Raw genomic sequence first — 15,205 nt, 5'->3', positions numbered from 1 at the left:
ATTGACGGAGGGAAGCCCCTCATTCTGGGCACTTCTAAGCAGCCTTGCAAGCGCAATCTTCCCATGTCTGCTGGGACTACCTGTTAGCCCCCTTGCTTCTCGAACCCGCTTTCCCCCTTCTTGTTCAGATCTAGACTCAGTTCACTCCACCTGGATTTCTGGAAAGATAGTCTCATCTCATCTCCTTCTGCTGCAAGAAAAAAAATTTTTTTTTTTCCTTATTCATTCTTGGCATTTCTGACTGAAGGGCTGCATTTTCTTTTTGGCCATTCAACTCAGAGCCATTTGGTTTTCTCCTGCACTAACAAAAAGGAGTCTCTTGTACCTCAGTTGAAACAGTTGACCTCAAGAGTCATTTTAATTCCCACGTGCAGAGGAAGGCAAGACCCCACTCAGCACCTGGCACCTGGTCCCTGAGCACCTGGCAAACACGGTCAAGCGGGCAGTGCCTCAGGTCTATGTCATGGAAGGACTTGCCCAGATGGCTCTGAGGAGGACCCTCCCGGGCCATCTCCTGGCACCACCCCCACCCCCAGCTTGCCCCCCCAGTAACCTTGGAGACACTGAACAATCTCCACGCCAAGAGTCCAGGTGCTCCAAACTGGACCCACAGAAATCAGAATAAAAAGCGAATGGAGGGCAGCTGAGGGGAACACCGAAGAACCTCTGAGAACTTTCTGCAGGCAGTTCCCCCCTTGGTCTCTGCTCAGGCAGCGCAGGTGGTGCAGGGTTATCCTTACAGCCTTCAGGGAGCAGCACCAGGGGCTGTGTGCACCCCCCACCCCACCCCCCACCGCGCCCAGCGGTTGACTGAGGCAGCTGGGTGTTTTTGTTCCTCCAGATAGGGCTTGGGAGCCGGCACTGAGCTGGCGCCCAGTCTGTCTCAGGGCCTCCCTCCCACATGGCCTTCCACTCCCCCTGCCCAGAAGACCGCTCTCTGAGACAACACTGCGTTGTCTTCACCTAAGCAGAGTTGCCCCGGAATTGTCCCAGGTCCCTGGAAACTTGGTGCGTCTGTGAAATGGACTGAGGACGGGCGCCGCGGGCGGGGACAGCGCCGGTCCCGCGCCGGTCCCGCAGGAGGCGCGTTCGGGCCCTGGTGGGGCACCAGCCCGCGGTGGCGGGGCGGGGCGGGGGCGGGGGCGGAGGGGCGGCGGGAGACCCCGAGGAGGGCGCGGCGGGGCGGGGGCGCCGAGTCCAAGGGCACCCGCGGTCTGTGGGCCCGGGAGGGGAGCTGGGGCCCAGCCCAGGCGGCGGGAGAGAGGGCGAGTCGGATTCAGGAAGTTGTGTCTCTGACATCAGGGGCAGGACGGAGTTGGAGTGAAACCTCAAAAAATGCGAGGCGTGGCCCGCGGGAGGGCAGAGAACGCAGAGGGTGCCTTCCTCCAGGCGAGCGGCAGGTACGCGCGGCGCCAGGCCCCCGCTGACCCCTCCACTCCGCACCTGGCTCCGCGCGGGGGTCGGGCTTCCTCACCCGGACCTTGACCTCTCCCGGGACCCCGCCGCTGTCAGACGGGCCACGGGCGCGCGCGGGAGACGGAGACCCCCTGCGCCAGGGCGCCTGCAGGAAGCCCTCGGGTGGACTGAAAGGTGAGTCTCCAGACTGTGTGTGTGTGTTAACATATCTCAGACTGTGTGTGTGAATACATTTTAACCTGCGTCTGTGTGTTTGACTACACTTTTAGCCATGTGTGTTAATATAGCTTAAGGTGTGTGTGTGTGTGTGTGTGTGTGTGTGTGTGGTTTAAGTTGTTCTCTGTTTGGAAGGGAACTTTCAGCTCACTTTCGTTCTTTATAAGGATTGACCAGCCCCAGAGATCTAAGGATCGTTTCTAAATAGCCTCTTGGCCCTTCACGACTCTGGTTCTAGTTTGTTTCGCTTCTTTGCGAGGGTTCGCTGCAGGCTGACATCTGCTTCTGGGCTGAGTCCACAGGGCTCGGGTGTGGAGGAGTTGGGGTGGAGTTCCCTTAGTCCAGTTGACAATATGGCCTGTAGGTGCTTTGGGACAGCGGGACATTCTATTTGCTACTGAAAAAGTCAAGGCCTGAGACCCACTAAAAAGCATCTCAGTCCTAGATGTTTCTAAATTATTCTAAGTGAAGCCAAATTTTCAACCGGGCTAAGAAACCGGCCGAAACGAAAATATGGCGTGGAGCCAGAGGTGGAATGGGAACCTGTCTGCTAGCCTCCGAGCCTCCAGGGGATTTACTGTGACACAGATTGCTTCCTAATTTCTTTGAATCTCTAGATGGTCCCACTCCCAGCAACCCCCGCCCCCTCTCCCCAGCTCACCCATGAAGATAGAATTGAGGACACAAAAAGACCTGTTTCCCTAGTATTTTTAAGAGCTTCGCAGAATACATTGTGTAATAATCGAGTTAAATAAGCTATATACGTTAGCTAGTAGGAACACGTGTCCTCCCTGACCGAAAGGGAAACCAACCCTGAGGTGTATTGTCCTAATTTCACGGAGAGGAGACTGCGGGCAGCCCACATGCTAGCTACTGGCAGGACTTCTCCACGGAGTCTGTTCAATGAGGAAGGGGCAAAGAGTGCACTTGAGAAGATCACTCCTTCCTCAGAAACCCCCTCCTTCAAAGCAGTTGCATTCCATTCACTCAGCTAAAGTTCGTAAGAATCTGAAACTAATTTTAAGGAACCCTCATTTGGAAGTCTGGATGAATAATGGGAGAGCCTTGCGCTATAAGGAACAGGTCTGAAAAGAAACACTGATGTGTCATTTGTCAAGTTAGCAAGGGTCTTACCATCATCCTCCTACTCTGATGTGCCTTCCTTTTACCCAGTGCTGGGCTAGCCAGGCAGCTGTGCAGGGAAATCTGATTGAATCCTTCATTTCCTCTGAAATTCTGGCTCCCCATTCCCACCCAAGATACAATCTAGGAAAGAAATACAGGACAAAACAAATGTTTCTCCGGCCTCTGTACTTGGTCAATATTTAGCCTGTAGAATAAAGAAAGAATGACTTCTGCCCTTTTCTATGAAAACTAAACTCTAGAGAATAATAAACACTCAATAAGTTAAGTCACTGACTTCATCCATTCATACAATAGTTACTATACCTACTGTGTGCCGGGCAGCATGCCAGGTCCTTGGACTCCAAAGATAATGAGATCGTTTCTGCTTTTGAGGACCCACAATCTGATAAATGACACAAGATACAGAAACAAACTATAGTTAGGAATAATACACATTATAGTTGGGGAGCCTGGATGGCTCAGTTCGTTAAGTGGCTGGCACTTGATTTTGGCTCTGGTCATGATCTCAGGGTCCTGGGATCAATCCCCGCATTGGGCTCCATGCTCAGCAGGGAGTCCGCTTCAGGATTCTCTCTCTCCCACTGCCCCTCCCCCATTCTCTCTCTCTCCCTAAAATAAAGAAAAAAACTTAAAAAAAAAAAACACAGAATACACATTATAGTTGTAGTAGCTATGGGACACTGAAATGATCCAAAGAAACGAGTGATAAACTCCCCCAGGAATTATCCGGAAGTCAACACTGCAGGAATGATGGATGAGCGAGATGTTGGAAATAATTAGGGAAAGGGCATTTCAGGCAGAGGAAAGAGTATATGCAAAGTCAAGCATACGGTGGGAGAACTGCAAGAAATGGTGGTCACAGTACTATACTAAGGAAATCATTTTGGGTGTTCAAGCAGAGGAACGGTGTGGTCAGGTTTGTGTATGGAGAGAGAACCAATGGCCAGGGTGGAAGCTGGCTTGGAGATATGGGAAGCAGAGATAAGGAGGACCTCAACTAAGATCATGACAGTGGGAACGAAGGAAAGGGAATGGACGTTAGTGGTGTTTTGGAAGTAGAGTCAAAGTACGTCTCATGCCCAAGTCAATGTGGTTAGGGGGGAGTGAGCGGAACAAAGGATGATTATAAGGTGTGGAGCTGAGGGTGGGGGGATGCACTGTGATGTCCAGAATGCAGATCGTAAGAACTAAGGGAGCAGTGGACTTGGGAAGTGGATTGTGGGCAAAGGCATCGATTAACACTTTACACACATTTAGGTTAGATGTGCCCAGGAGAGGCCCAAGCGTAGACACATGGTAGGTGGTGGTCTACAGATACAGGTCTGGAGTTCAGGGGGCTCCCATTTAACTGTCCCAAATGATATGCATAAAAGCAGTGTGGAAGGTGGCCAAAGAGCCTGTTAGTAAAATTGCCAGTGAGACCATGTTAATACTGAAGAGGCTTGGATTTGGCCAATACTGGTTGGCCTAGAGATATTATTTTCATACTGTATGGTGACTCTCTAGACTTCCAAGGCCTTCCCAGGATGCCTTGAGGGTGATACCTAAAATGTTGCCAAGTATCCTGCGTTAATGGCACTCAGGCAGTACGGATGCCTTTAACCAAACAAGTGAATCTCCAGGAATCACTTCACCCTATGAGAAATGCATCCTTTAGTTCAACTTTAAGAGCTGCCAAGACCTCCCCAGAACTCATACCCCAAGCCTAGTAATCGTATCTGTATAGGAGAGTCCTACCATCACTAGAACAAGAAGGATGACTTTCTCAGACGGATTCTAAACCCTCATAGAATAGTACTTAAGGTGTGGCTGCCATGGCCCAGATCAGGAAATCATGTGACTCAGTGTAGAAGGGAAAAAAGCCCTCAAATTTGGAACTAGACACGCATGGGTTACATTGGGGGCGCCTGGGTGGCTCAGTCGGCTAAGCATCTGCCTTGAGTTCAGGTCATAATCCCAGGAGTCAAGCATCGGGCTCCCTGCTCAGTGGGAGCCTGCTTCTCCCTCTTCCCCACCCTCTGCTCGTGCTCTCTCTAGATCTTTCTCTCAAATAAGTAAATAAAAATCCTTTTAAAAAGATGGCGATAATTGTTACTCTCCAGGGCAATAGTTAGAATCAGAACCAAACTGAAAAAGAAAGATACATGTAATGTGCCCCATAATCTGCAAGTTTCTATAAAAATGTAAGTTGTTTTGTTATTATTACTAATCTTTCCTCTTGAAGCTGCCAGCTAGATGGACTGTGTAGGACCTGGAGAGTATCATAGGCCCAGACGTGCAACTTTTTAACTGTATCTTAAAAGTCTCCTTCCGTCATATCGATGGCATGCATCTCTTCTGGCCACTTCTTTTATTCCTGATCTCCAGTAGTCAGAGCCCAAGGACGTAACTGCTCTACTAATGTTTGTGCAGCTCTAGCACAGCAGGAGGACTCCTGGGAGCTCGTGGTTGAAAGCAGCCAAGATTGCACCTGTCAGCCCAGGGACCCAACCCCAGTTGCACTGAGTGACCTCTCAGAGGGGATGCTGTTTTCCTAATCATCAGCAAGGTGCCGGGTAAACCAGCACTGGCCCTGAATCTGAGCATCAGCTGATGACTTGAGAGGAGCTGTGGTCCTCTTCTGTCCCAACCAAGGAAGCCTGACCTAGCCCAACCCCCGTGAAGCTCAAATTTGACGCCGACACCCAAACTTTCGATACAGTCGACTTTTGATGAGGGCTGGCTGCTGATGAGCAAAAGGAAATAACCACAGGCTCAAAGACTTTAAGTGGAAAAACACTTAGAAATGAGCCAGCCCCGCCCCTCACTTCACAGATGAGCAAACTCAGGTTTGAGAGCTGAAGTGTGTCCCCGGCTTGGCAGCTGATGAAGGGGAGCGGGGGAGGGACCACAACCCAAGCTCTGTCTCTCTCTGCTCAGGAATAGCAGACACGCTCTAGGGCTTCTATCACCTGGACCTTGTGCACCTCATTCACGAGGACACACACAGGCACTCAGACAGCGGGCAGAGATGCAACATGAAAAGACTCCACTTGAGGGCTGAGCTTTCCCCGAGTGGCCTCCAGGGAAAACCAGGAGCGGATCTTCCAGAGAAAGGGGCAGATCTCCTCTTCAAGGCAGTCTCCGTACCACACAGATCCCTTCTGTTTCCTTAACTTCTGTCCTTAAACTTCTCAAAAATTTCCAAATACCGGGGCACCCGGGTGGCTCAGTAGGTTAAACGTCTGACTCTTGGTTTCCTTTCAGGTCACAGTCTCAGGGTCGATGCGATCGAGCCCCAGAACCAGGCTCCGTGCTCAGCATGGCGTCTGCTAGAGGTTCTTTCCCTTCCCTTCTCCCTCCTCCTCGGCCCCCTTCCTTCTCTCTCTCAAATCAATTGATAAAATCTTAAAAAAATAAAAATTCCCAAATACCCCTCAAAAAGGGAGATAGCACTGGGTGCCTTAATTAACCAAAACCCCTTTAATGTTTTATTAAACTTGTCAGGAAGATGGTTTTGAGACGAGTGCACAGGTCATCATTAAATATCAAATCCTGATTCACACGTCCCCATTCCATGAGAGAGGCTCCAGGTGAATCACGGGAGCTCAGGGGACCCATCCCAGGCGCTGTAAGAGAGAGAAAACAGCGGCAGATAGACTTCTTTCCCCTCTCCAGGCAGCAAGAGGAAAATCAACAGCCAGTTCTTTGAAGGGCGATCCCCAGGGCCACAGACCAGCTCAGGTTTCTGACTCTCTTCCACCCACATTGGCCTGAGCCATCTGAGCAGAACACCACCTGGGAGCGTGAGCGGACCTCAACGTAGCTGAGTTCCAAAACGAACCTCACACAAACACAACAATTCTTTCTCGGGGCAACTCCCAAGGGGCCATGGCAGTGTCCAAACCAAATCCTGGCCCCTGGCAAGAGACTTACTCCAACGATCGTAAGCGAGCTGCCCCATGGAGCTTGTTGCTAAGAAATGAAAGAAACCCTAATCATTGCTGTATTTCTTGGTCAAATGGTAGATTGTTTCTAAACCATCGCAGGCTTGCCTTTGCTCTTAACTGTCTACAACGTCTTCCTCCTAGGATGTTTTTCAGTTGACTTTTATTCTCCTCAAACACACTCCGCATTTCAAAGCTGGTTAGGCTTAAGAAAAACCCATCGGAGCTTCTTTAGTTTTCCAAGCAAGTCCTAAAAGAAAATTGGCAGGAGAGAGGGAAAAAATGTAACAGCAATAAGGATGGTTGTGTGTTATAATACTTTCAGTCTTCAAATTGTCCTGAGAACACAGGACACGGGTTTCGAGGTTGGTGCAGAGGTTGGGGGTTAAAGTCAGTGGAAGAAGCCATGGAAACTGCGAAGTTCCATTAGCTGTCGTGTTATGGGCACAGGAGACACACAGTGGGCATGCTGTGTCTTAACCCGCATGACATGTGACTCTGGCCATCATAAACAGAGAAGAGAATGGTTTAGTACAAGTCAGGAGCTTGCTTTTCTCTCCCCGACCCAAGTGAGGTCCTGAGTTTCTATCCTTCTGGTCCTGGTTTCCTAATTCTGGCACCTTCTGTAGCTCCACCAGGGGGACAAAGTATGGGCTTTCAGAAGCCCTTCTGCTCAAAAAGCCCTGGCCATCGCCTGGAGTCTCCATCGGGCCACCCATGCACAGTGGCCTAAAATCCCCCAGGCACTCATAGCAGGCAAAGTCCCCTTTGATGTGGGACTGGGAGAGAACAAATGTACAGGGAACCATTTGTTGGTTCCCTCACACTTTCCGTGTGCATGCTAGGCTCTCGAGAGCTGTTTGTTGAACAGTGGAGCTAAGAATTTGAGGCATGCAATCTGACAGTCCCCCCTCCCCCCTCCCCCAGCAGGTTGCTTTATGAGCACGTCAGAATTGTTTATTCAACGTTATGGGACAGAAAAGTGGCAAAGCTGAAAGGAAACCCACCACTTTGAAGGCCAGCCCTGTAGACTTACCCCATCTGTCAAGCCCATTTCTTGTAAATGACTGAGGTTTACACCCTCCCCTCTCTCTTTGCCTTCCACTCTCGACCTCAAACCTTCCCTCCCGCCCAAGGCCCGCCGTCTGCTCAGCAGTGATGACCAGCACTGCACAGCAGAGGTCTACAGTAAAAGCTCCAGCCTCATTTCCAGGGTGACCCACACTATCCCATCACGAAACGGCCTCTGGGAAAGGGCAGCCCATTTGCACCCCGCACCATCCAGACATGACCTGTTCCGAGCTCTCCTGGTTTCTGAAGGAGAAACTCAGTTCCTGTCCTGCGGGGATATTTGGCCCAACACCTTCTCTCGTTCAGAAAAGAGGCCACGATGTGCCGAGTGCCTCAGGATACTTGGTGATCTCCAACTATCGTGCTCTTGGTAGATTAGAACGGGGATATTATTGACATCTCTGAGGAAGAGCTGCTTTTTACTGCGTTTGCACAGATTTTCACAGCTGGCCACGGAAAGACTATCTCACTTCCAGACAGAAACACTGCATCCCCCCCGCTCTGTCTGGGATGAGGGAAAAGGACACAGTCACAGAGCATGTGCCGCATGGGGAAGGAGGTCTGATGTCCCTGACGGACATTTTCCAGGAATAAGTTTTCAGTGGTTTAAAAAATATGATTGCTTCAATAACAAATACTTAAACCATTGAGATATGTGGTCATTCAACATTTGGTATTGTAATGAATGAATAAATACACACTAGAAAGAATCCGTGCCCTTTTATACTTCTTAATTACTAATAAGAACACCACCATTTTTTCCCATTTACCGTCTATTAGCTTTCAAGAAATTTTGCATAATCTCTTCCCACAATTTTTTTTGGAAGGTGAAGTTCACATTACATAACTTTCTTTTCTTTCTTTTTTTTTTTTTTCTCTTGAGAGCAAGAGAGCATGCACGTGAGGGCAGGGGCAGAGAGAGAGGGAGAATCTTAAGCTGACCCCACGCTGAGCGTGGAGCCCGACGCTGGGGTCCATCTCAAGACCCTGAGATCATGACCTGAGCCGAAATCAAGAAGCAGACGCTTAACCTACTGAGCCACCTAGACGCCCCAAACTTAACCATTTTAAAGTGAACAATTCAATGGCACTTAGTACACTCGTGATGTTGTGTAACCACCGCCTCTGTCTAGTTCAGAACATTCCCATCATCCCAAAATAAACCCCTGTCCCCATTCAACAGTTACTCCCCATGGCTCCCTCTTCCCAGCCCCTGGCAACCATGGATCTGAATCCCGTCTCTCTACAGTTATCAATTCTAGATATTTCATATAAGTGAAATCCTACAGTATGTGGCCTTTTGCGTCTGGCTTGTTTCACTTAGCATGTTTTCCAGATTCAGCCACACTGTAGCCTGTGTTGGTGTTCCGTGCTTTTTCGTGGAGGAATAATATTCTATCGTGTGTAGCCATCAGTTTGTCTAGTCACCTGTTGAGAGACATTCGGGCTGTTTCTGTTTCTTGGCCGTTGTAAGCAAGCACGGACGAGGATTTGTTTGAGTACCTGTTTTCAGTTGTTCGGGGTAACCTACCCAGCAGTGGAATTGGATCCTATGGTTATTTTATGTTCAACATTCTGAGGAACTGCCAAACTCTTTTTCCTCTTTCCTGCATTTTTATCATCATCCTTCCTTGATGGCAACAAGCATCTTAAGTAAGCATACTTTCCCATCCCGAGCCTCTTAATTTGTGGCCTTTGATGTTGTGCTTCAGTGAGGGATCGCAAATCCTGCTCCTTGTTGTCCTAGAGACGGAGTTATTTGGAGCTTGAGAAAGAAAATATTTGGATAAAATATAAACTCTTCTTGGTGTGACTGAGGAGGAAGCCAGAGCTGACAACCGCACCGTCCCTGGAGCATGGTCTGTGGCGTGGCGGGCATTGAGGAAAGGACTTCGCCGACTTCCTCTCGCTCAGTACTCAGGACAGCTCCCCTGTTAGGCCCATTTTGCAGATGAGGAAACTGAGCTCTCTCCCAAGAGCTAAGTGCTCTTCCTGTGGCTCCAGATTATTATCCATTAGCCTCTCCTACAAAGAAACTCTGCAGGTTTCCTGCCAATAGTGAATCAGGAGCTCGTGGTCTATCATGACGATGGCTAAAAAGGCAGTTAGAATACAGTGTAATAGATGCCATGAGAGGTGTCACAACAGGGACTCAAGGACCAAAGGAGGACCATTCAGCCCAGCTCCGGGTGACAGATTTCCCAGAGGAGATAAAATCGAAGTGTATTACTTTATGTGGAAACTTTTCTGACCCTTGGTAAGGTTTGGCTCTCCCACCTCTCCCTTCGGTGCCAGCATCTGGTGATTAAGTTCCCAGGGCGCAGGGCCTGGCACATGGTAGCTGCTCATTAAACACAGGCTAACAGACAGGAGTGCTTCTGTAGGAAGAGCTTCCAACCCCTGTCACACTGTTATGTGACTCCTATACCTCGGGCCTACGTTTTGTCTTACAGGCTTTCTCAACTCCATATGGCCTGGGGATCAGGGTAAGATGAAGGAAGGCCTAGAATGGCCTTTGTGGTTCTCTCTGCATCTGCACAAACTCCATGACCATGCACGGGAAGACAGGAGAAGAGGGAGAAGAAGGCTGGGGAGAGGGGTGGGGGTCGTGCAAAGGGCATCATGAAGAGATCTTGGCATGCCCCGGTCAGGAGACTCTAGGGTCCCATGGAATTCTGAGGAAGAAATGAAATGAACTGGTAAACCACTTTCTAAAAGCGTAATTTCTCCATCCATCTCAAGATGGTATGGTTGCTTCAGTGCCTCCTGGGTGATGGCTGTGCGGGGTCTGGGGGTTCACCTCAGCCAGCAGGTACAAGAAGCAGCAGCTTCATGGGAAGGTCTGTCTCCCCAGCGGGTAATTCTTGCCCGTCTGTACCAGAGATCATCCGTGCGATCTGGCTGCCGTCCCTTGCCTTTGGTCAGTCACCTCCAGCTCCTGTTTGCAAAAGGAGAATTGTAAAAATTCTTAGGAGGCCTGGAGGCCTCGCTCTAGAAGGCAGAAGCTGCCCCAACGTGACTCCAGCTGCCTTTCCGTACACATTTCTTAAAAACTTCGTGTGTGCCTGGCATGACGCTAGACGCCACGGGGAATTTAAAAAACAAAACTGGAGAGCAGGCTGGCACAGATCCCACCTTCCACCTGGGAGGCTGTAAGCACCTGGGAGCGAATCCGGGCCCTCGCATGCATGGCTCTGAGCAACAGCCTCTTCCCTGGGATGAGAGTCTCCTGGGATCTCCGCTCACAAGGGCCACCACCTAGGTTCAGGACTGTGCCACTCTCAACATCCCTGATGCCCGCGTCCTCGGGTCGGCGGCCTCTCCAGGCTCTGACCCACTGGCCTAACCATAAACTGTTCCTCTGGGCTCCACCCCAAGTGTGGAAGCACGACCCACAGCAAGACCTTCTTGTTCTGCCCAGGGGTCCCGGACCCCCACCTGCTGTAGCCGACCTGTTATACCACCTGCAACCTGGCCTGGCAGAGGCCTCTAGAAAGCACATGTGAGATAGGCAGGCTCAGGGTTGAGCACCTACGATGTGCCAACAAGAAGCAAGGGGGATTCCTGGAGGAGAAGCTCTCCGGTAGCTTCCAGGCAAGTGGGACAGTAGGCGTGGCACAGCTTCTGTGCCTGACCTCCCTGGTAATCTCTACCTCGTCAGGGAGGGGAGGCAGGAGAGGGGGGACGGAATTTTCAGCTCTGGTAATCTCTCTATAAACCATGATTCCAGAGAGAGCCCCTAGGCCACCAAATCCTCCTTCTCTCACTCCCAGCCACCAGGGTCTGCACAAGGCCCGTCTTTGCGGCGGTTCCGCAAGCCAGAGCGCTCTTCGGTGGATGCCCCAGGGGCCTGGTGGACAAACCTAACATTTATTGAACATCTACTTGGTGCCAGGCATGGTTTTGCCGCATTATACAGATTATTTAGCTCCTCTGATTTCCGCAGCAGTCCTGTGATGCCACGGCTCTCCTTACCCTCATTTTACCATTGGAGAAACAATTTCTGAGGTGAGGCAGCCAGTGAATGGAGGAGAGGCCGGCTTTGACCCCCGCTGGTGTCCCTAAAATAGTACTGCAGGAGGCGTGGGGGTATGGAGAGGATGTGCTATGGAACCAGAGAGCCACAGATCAAACACAATCTGGCCACTGGTCACCGGTCACGTCAGCCTCTGATGTAGGTCTTGCCCCTCTTGGGCGGACATCGCGTTTGGTTTCCACAGACCTTGTGCTAAACGTTAGCAGTATTGTTACATGGGTGGGCTAGCTACTGACTCTGTGTGTGTGTGTGTGTGTGTGTGTGTGTGTGTGTGTGTGTGTGTGCAGAGAGAGAGAAAGATGCCTTTGAACTTGTGCCAACTGCAACCAGCTTTGGTTACGCGTGTGACCCCAGATTTGAAATCGGGATTAGTACCACATTTAAGAACACAGAGAGGAATACAGTGTGACTGGAGCCAGGAGAGAAGGGGGCCGAAACTCACTAGCCTCCTCAAGTTTCCTTACACAATAATCTGCCTTCAAGGTTGGACACGGAAAACACTGTCTGAAGGGCCTTGGGCCCCACGCATCACCAGCCACTCTCAGCCCTGACCTTGGGCCTTCAAGTCGGAAAGAGGTGAGGAGGCCTGGGACAGGAGAGAAAGTTTCCCTGTAGCAGGCCTCCTTCTCAAGCCACAACCCGGAGGAACCCTTGCCGTGGGGCTTGGAGACAGGCTAAGGGCGGGCCGGGCTGGAGTGAGGTGTTTGTGTGTTGCCATGGTAACGGTAGGAGGTTGGAAGGCACCAGATCTGGGCCACCTTGATTGGATTCTTTGTCTGAGCCAGCTGTGCTTTCTCGAGCTGCTAGAATGCCTTTATTCCCAGCCTCACTACATTTAATCATCCTGCTCTCCGGGCAGATGCCAAGCCCAATCACACCTTCCCTGGAGCCTTGCCGGGATCTCTCATGGAATTGACAGCCTCCTCCTTGCTTCCGTAACCACTTGTTTGCCTTTCCCTGCGGATCTTAACTCGTCCTGCTTCGTGGTTCTTCTTCTGTGCTCCTCTGTTTCCCCAACAAGAAGTAAATTCCTGAAGTCCACGGTCTACATCTTTAGTTCAGCTTGGAATTCCTTACCCAGGTAGTTAGCACGTTTCTGTTCTTAGGAGGCAGCATTGTCTGGAAAAGCCTAGAAAGGAGAGAAGGTCCTCGTGCACAGGGCAGCTACTGGACATGCGCGCGGTGAGTTCAGTTTGCTGCTCTACTCTGGAGAGTGGAGATGGCAGGTCTTGGCCCCTTCAGCCCCAATTGCGTCAACAACGCAGGCTCGGGGAAGGAAGGAAAGAACTAGCGAGGGGAGTCGCTCCCTCTAGGAAGAAGCAGGGGGCGCCTTTTGCAGTAATGACAGAGATGTACATTGAGAGTGCTACACACATGCATCCTCTCTCCTCCGTCGGCCTGGCAACCAGAAATTGCCGGATGAAATGTACAAGTCATGTACACCAAAGTGTGTCAGAAAGACATCTAACCGGGGCTTTTCAAGAACACGGTGGTAGGTCGTAACATTCAATATGGCACCATGTGAGGTCAAGTGCAATCTCCATTTGGGCCCACCGGTCACTGCTGTCATCTTGTTTCTTGGCACTGATAGCCCAGCTGGACATTCAGAAATAGCCAGTCACCCAAAGAGGCCTGCAGAGCCTGCTGATACTCTAGAATGTCTGAAGCATCTGGCACGTAAGCACTCTGGGCTCCCCTTGAAACCCTGTTCCGGACCCAGATTATCGAAAATCCAGTTGGTGGATTTTCTTCCAAGTATCTTCTTCCTTCTGACCACAGTGCTATGTGTGAACCCAGAAACTGGCATGGCAGAGAGGAATGCACACTGGATATTTGGGGGAAGAAGAATGACCACATCATCCTTGATCATCCATGAGACCTTGGGTGTTTAACCCAGTGAGTCTGTTTTCTCACCGATAAAAATGTCCATTCATTAATTCAGCAAATGTTTTCCAAGAGCAAACATGTCCCAGATGCCACAATAGAAATAGATTCTGTCTAGAAAGGAAGACGGATGATTAAATCAACCATTAGCCAAAAGCAGGTATGGGCTATGGTTAGCAGTATGAGGACAGTTAGGGGTGCTGGGCACGGGGCTCTCACCTTCATGAGGTCATGGAAGGCTTTTCAAGGGTAACCGTATTTCTCTGAGACTCCGGTGAATAGAAGCCCAGAGATTTGGTGGTAGTGGCTGGAGTGGGATTGGGGGAGGACTGGGGATTCCAGAGGGAGAAGCTTTTTGAGGTCCCAAAGCAAGAGAGGGACCATAGAGCTCAGGGAGTCAGAAAGTAAACTGAAAAGATGACAGGTCACCGTCGTCTGCCCCGCTCTCACGGCTTCATAGGACTTAGTGCAGTGCCGACAACATCACCCTGGGAAACCAGAAGACTGCAACCCTGTCTGCCCTTGGCCGCTAACCAGCTTTGCAATTTTCAACAAATTTTGAACAAATCTCTGCTCCTTGGTTCATTCATCTGTGAAATAGGGCAAGAAATTCCTCCCCTCCTTACATTACTGTAGGTTGAGTAAAGAAATGTTTGCAGAAGCCCTTAAGAAATTAAAACGCGTTCTAAGTGCAAGGTCTTTGATAGGACTTCCCCCAGTCATAAATAAACACAAGCCCATCGGGGCATCAGTTCTCAGACTCTAGAAGCAAACGCATTAGGGTTTTATCCCTACCGCCCGCATTCCCAAGGGATCACGAAATAAATTGTAGTTTCTTTCCGATGGGTTTGGTGATATTTCATTTCGGTTCATAATCAGATTTTGTGCAAGAAGGAAAGTAGGCTATTAATAAAACTTTGTTTTTAATTGTAATGTGGGTGGTTACTGAGCCTGGCTGGAAAGGGCAGACAGCCAGGAGTGGGGGCTGACTCCTGCACCATCCCTAGCTGCGGCCACCACACACTTCGGATGACCAGAGGGCTTGGGTTAAGAGTCCATGGCCTCTGAAACGCTGATTCTGCCATGTCTCCCCAACTTCCAGGGCCTCCCTGGCACCCATGACAGCGAAATTGGGTTCAGCTTCAAAGCCCTCTGCAGTTCCCCCAACCCTGCCTGTACCACCTCGTTCCCCACTCTTCCTCAGGGGGTTTCTGTGTGTGCTGGCCTCTTACCTGTACCCTTGCTCCCCCTCCCAGCCAGCTCACCCCAACTTCCCTTTCCCCATCCAACCGACCGACCTCCCTGTGACGAGGACATCCCGTCCTTGCAGGAGTCAGAACAGCCTCCCACCCCAGGGTGCAGGGGACCTCCCGCTTCAGACCCAAGCCAGCATTGATCCCTCTCCCTCCTAATGGTGTGTACACTTTCGCATTTTCTGATATTTCCTTTAGCCTCTAACTGCCTTTATTATATTTGAAAATTATAACTTGGAAGAGCATTTTCAGTTTAT

General features: G+C 50.4%; 1 protein-coding gene across 1 annotated transcript in view; it reads left to right on the top strand.

The window, feature by feature from the left end:
* The first annotated feature begins 843 nt into the window (after positions 1-843).
* The window catches only part of KIAA0040, a 34,205-nt gene continuing 19,843 nt past the window's right edge, over positions 844-15,205 (top strand). The window contains exons 1-2 of the mRNA XM_080825055.1: positions 844-1,008; positions 1,303-1,590. The gene's annotated coding sequence lies outside the window, so the exon portion shown is untranslated. The remainder of the gene's footprint in view (positions 1,009-1,302; positions 1,591-15,205) is intronic.

This window comes from Martes martes (assembly GCF_963455335.1).
Source record: "Martes martes genome assembly, chromosome: 15".
NCBI classification, from domain to species: Eukaryota; Metazoa; Chordata; class Mammalia; order Carnivora; family Mustelidae; genus Martes; species Martes martes.
Note: the sequence above shows the minus strand (reverse complement) of the source record. Positions and strands in the feature narration are given on the sequence as shown.